The 5,000-nt window shown below is 55.2% G+C and overlaps 1 non-coding gene across 1 annotated transcript; it reads left to right on the top strand.

Moving 5' to 3' along the window:
• Positions 1-2,415: 2,415 nt before the first annotated feature.
• Positions 2,416-4,328, top strand: LOC126147451 (small subunit ribosomal RNA). Its single transcript, XR_007530296.1, has one exon. It is a non-coding gene; the product is annotated as a small subunit ribosomal RNA (ribosomal RNA).
• The last annotated feature ends 672 nt before the right edge of the window (positions 4,329-5,000 follow it).

The following is a 5,000-nucleotide window of genomic DNA, read 5'->3' as shown; positions in this document are numbered from 1 at the left end:
CCTCGGGCATCCACTTCCTACGGTCAATATGAACGAACCTCGCCCCGCCCCCCCCCCCCCCCCACCACACGCCATCCCATACCACAATGTGTACCGTACCCAAACCTAACGTGTACTGTACTACAACGCAATGTGTACCAAAACACAACCCAGTTTGTACCTTAACCTAACCTATGTCACCTTAACCTAACCTATGTCACCTTAACCTAACCTATGTCACCTTAACCTAACCTATGTCACCTTAACCTAACCTATGTCACCTTAACCTAACCTATGTCACCTTAACCTAACCTATGTCACCTTAACCTAACCCATCTTGCACCTTAACCTAACCTATGTCGCCTTAACCTAACCTCTGTTGCACCTTAACCTAACCTGTGTTGCACCTTAACCTAACCTGTGTTGCACCTTAACCTAACCTGTGTTGCACCTTAACCTAACGCAATTTGCACCGCAATGTAACGCAATTTGCACCGCAATGTAATGCAATTTGTACCGCAATCTACCCCAAGTTGTACCGCAATCTACCCCAAGTTGTACCGCAATCTACCCCAAGTTGTACCGCAATCTACCCCAAGTTGTACCGCAATCTACCCCAAGTTGTACCGCAATCTACCCCAAGTTGTACCGCAATCTACCCCAAGTTGTACCGCAATCTACCCCAAGTTGTACCGCAATCTACCCCAAGTTGTACCGCAATCTACCCCAAGTTGTACCGCAATCTACCCAAGTTGTACCGCAATCTACCCCAAGTTGTGCCGCAATCTACCCCAAGTTGTGCCGCAATCTACCCCAAGTTGTGCCGCAATCTACCCCAAGTTGTTGCCGCAATCTACCCCAAGTTGTGCCGCAATCTACCCCACGTTGTGCCTTAACCTAACCCACGTTGTGCCTTAACCTAACCCACGTTGTGCCTTAACATAACCCACGTTGTGCCTTAACATAACCCACGTTGTGCCTTAACCTAACCCACGTTGTGCCTTAACCTGCTCTGTAAATGGCATATGACACGTTACATTAATGTATTGTTGTCCAAAACCGCAACCCGCTCAGAATGTTGTGTACACAGCTACGTGTCATCTCCCCATAACAGCTGTATTGCAGTGTGGTACGCCATAGAGACGTGTGGGAGTAATGGACGCAGTGGATGGCGATCAGCATGAGCCGTCTGTTTCATGTAGTGGCGCGTGTATGCAGACATAGTAGTCTCTTCTCACACAATGTGATAGCACGGTGTCCCGCGTTCCACATCTGCGACATGCTACAGAGGCCGGTTGACAGTTCGTCGCGCAATGGACATCGCATACGTACGGGGGCACCTTCCACGTGCCCTCTAGTCGGGCACATTTTGTTGCGTGGATGTGAGCGGATGTAGTGTGTCTTGACACCTGACAGGCAGGCATGCAATAATAGTTGACTTTGCAAACGGGGATGGACGTGGACGTGTACGTTTACTGGTGACGTTACGCAAATGAACAACTGGTAACCCGTTGTGGTGCGGTTGATCTTGCTGGAGGTACATCTGTGAGGGCAACGATCGGTACAGCTATGACGCGGTTGTGTCAGCGATACCCACCACACCAATGAACGTGAATGTGGATCTGGGTGTGAAGCGATACGCGGCTGTGGGTGGGTGGGACTGTCCCCGGCCGGTGAGGGGGGGGCCGCCCGGCGTGCTGGCCGCGCGGTGCGTGGGCGCACGCGCTACAGCCGGCTGGTGGGGGCGCCCAGTGGCAGGCGCGCCGGCCGACGGACGCGGCAGGCGGCGCAGCTGCGCGCCGGGGCACCCTGCGCGCGGCGCCGTGCAGCCAAAGTGGGTCCTCGCCGGCCCGGTGCGAAGCGCGGTGGACATCTGCAGTGTGCTGGTCCGATTGAGGACTGTGTGCGTTGAGGATGCGCCGCCGCCCGGCACTCGGCGCCGCGACGCCGTCTGCTGCTCGGTCGCCCCAGCGGTTCTCGCTGGTGGTTTGTATCGCAGTTGTGCAGACGTGTTGGCACGTGCGCTGTGCTGGGAGAGTTCGCTTCGGCACCCACGTGGGGCCTTTGCCCTTCTGTGGCCGCTGGCGTTGGAGCTGCCGGTCACCGTAGGTGGCGCGTGTTGTCTCCCGCCGGCAATGCCACGACAGCACGCTCCCGGGCCTCTGTCGGCAGCGGCAAGCTCAGTTGGGAGCACGGGTGGTCGCACCTAAAGCGTCTACTCGCCTAACTCCGGGCGATTGCGCCTCTCTCGAACCCGACCAAGTACTTAGGACGGCGCTGCGCGCCGCCGGGACCTGAGAGGGTTTCGAGGTGTATTGTGCAGGGGGAGCTCAGCCTCCTCCTGTTTGCAGAATAATTGAGCGGACGCTTGCGTGTTCGCGCGGGCCCCCGGGACACACTCCGGGCGGCCGGCTGCTCAGCTCTAGTTGACGCAGCTCCCTGGTTGATCCTGCCAGTAGTCATATGCTTGTCTCAAAGATTAAGCCATGCATGTCTCAGTACAAGCCGCATTAAGGTGAAACCGCGAATGGCTCATTAAATCAGTTATGGTTCCTTAGATCGTACCCACGTTACTTGGATAACTGTGGTAATTCTAGAGCTAATACATGCAAACAGAGTCCCGACCAGAGATGGAAGGGACGCTTTTATTAGATTCAAAACCAATCGGTCGGCTCGTCCGGTCCGTTTGCCTTGGTGACTCTGAATAACTTTGGGCTGATCGCACGGTCCTCGTACCGGCGACGCATCTTTCAAATGTCTGCCTTATCAACTGTCGATGGTAGGTTCTGCGCCTACCATGGTTGTAACGGGTAACGGGGAATCAGGGTTCGATTCCGGAGAGGGAGCCTGAGAAACGGCTACCACATCCAAGGAAGGCAGCAGGCGCGCAAATTACCCACTCCCGGCACGGGGAGGTAGTGACGAAAAATAACGATACGGGACTCATCCGAGGCCCCGTAATCGGAATGAGTACACTTTAAATCCTTTAACGAGTATCTATTGGAGGGCAAGTCTGGTGCCAGCAGCCGCGGTAATTCCAGCTCCAATAGCGTATATTAAAGTTGTTGCGGTTAAAAAGCTCGTAGTTGGATTTGTGTCCCACGCTGTTGGTTCACCGCCCGTCGGTGTTTAAACTGGCATGTATCGTGGGACGTCCTGCCGGTGGGGCGAGCCGAAGGCGTGCGACCGCCTCGTGCGTGTTCGTGCGTCCCGAGGCGGACCCCGTTGAAATCCTACCAAGGTGCTCTTATTGAGTGTCTGGGTGGGCCGGCACGTTTACTTTGAACAAATTAGAGTGCTTAAAGCAGGCAAGCCCGCCTGAATACTGTGTGCATGGAATAATGGAATAGGACCTCGGTTCTATTTTGTTGGTTTTCGGAACCCGAGGTAATGATTAATAGGGACAGGGCGGGGGGCATTCGTATTGCGACGTTAGAGGTGAAATTCTTGGATCGTCGCAAGACGAACAGAAGCGAAAGCATTTGCCAAGTATGTTTTCATTAATCAAGAACGAAAGTTAGAGGTTCGAAGGCGATCAGATACCGCCCTAGTTCTAACCATAAACGATGCCAGCCAGCGATCCGCCGCAGTTCCTCCGATGACTCGGCGGGGCAGCCTCCGGGAAACCAAAGCTTTTGGGTTCCGGGGAAGTATGGTTGCAAAGCTGAAACTTAAAGGAATTGACGGAAGGGCACCACCAGGAGTGGAGCCTGCGGCTTAATTTGACTCAACACGGGAAACCTCACCAGGCCCGGACACCGGAAGGATTGACAGATTGATAGCTCTTTCTTGATTCGGTGGGTGGTGGTGCATGGCCGTTCTTAGTTGGTGGAGCGATTTGTCTGGTTAATTCCGATAACGAACGAGACTCTAGCCTGCTAACTAGTCGCGTGACATCCTTCGTGCTGTCAGCGATTACTTTTCTTCTTAGAGGGACAGGCGGCTTCTAGCCGCACGAGATTGAGCAATAACAGTCTGTGATGCCCTTAGATGTTCTGGGCCGCACGCGCGCTACACTGAAGGAATCAGCGTGTCTTCCTAGGCCGAAAGGTCGGGGTAACCCGCTGAACCTCCTTCGTGCTAGGGATTGGGGCTTGCAATTGTTCCCCATGAACGAGGAATTCCCAGTAAGCGCGAGTCATAAGCTCGCGTTGATTACGTCCCTGCCCTTTGTACACACCGCCCGTCGCTACTACCGATTGAATGATTTAAGTGAGGTCTTCGGACTGGTACGCGGGCATCGACTCTGTCGTTGCCGATGCTACCGGAAAGATGACCAAACTTGATCATTTAGAGGAAGTAAAAGTCGTAACAAGGTTTCCGTAGGTGAACCTGCGGAAGGATCATTACCGACTAGACTGCATGTCTTTCGATGTGCGTGTCGTGTCGCGCAACACGCTACCTGTACGGCAGCAGCCGTGCGCCGCGTGCGGAACCACGCGTGCCTCTCAAAACTAACTGAAAAATGTTGTGTGGTACGAGCGCTGAAGCTCTGAGCGGCTGGCCTGCGGCACCTGGCGCCTGGCGCCGGTTTTGAATGACTTTCGCCCGAGTGCCTGTCCGCTCCGGTGTGGAGCCGTACGACGCCCATCGGCCGTGAGGCCGTTGGACACAGAACGCTGGAACAGGGGCCGTCAAACGCCTCAGTCCCGCCTATGCAACTGTTTTGAAAGAGACAGTGGAAACTAACAGAAAAGATCACCAGGACGGTGGATCACTCGGCTCGTGGGTCGATGAAGAACAAATTGCGCGTCGACATGTGAACTGCAGGACACATGAACATCGACGTTTCGAACGCACATTGCGGTCCATGGATTCCGTTCCCGGGCCACGTCTGGCTGAGGGTCGGCTACGTATACTGAAGCGCGCGGCGTTTGTCCCGCTTCGGAGACCTGGGAGTGTCGTGGCCGCCTGTGGGGCCGGCCGCGTCTCCTCAAACGTGCGATGCGCGCCCGTCGCCTGGCGGTTCGCATACCGGTACTTTCTCGGTAGCGTGCACAGCCGGCTGGCGGTGTGGCGTG

The sequence above is a fragment of the Schistocerca cancellata genome, unplaced genomic scaffold (genome assembly GCF_023864275.1).
Source record: "Schistocerca cancellata isolate TAMUIC-IGC-003103 unplaced genomic scaffold, iqSchCanc2.1 HiC_scaffold_862, whole genome shotgun sequence".
NCBI lineage: Eukaryota > Metazoa > Arthropoda > Insecta > Orthoptera > Acrididae > Schistocerca > Schistocerca cancellata.
The sequence above is the reverse complement of the archived record's forward strand: the minus strand, read 5'-3'. Positions and strand labels throughout refer to the sequence as shown.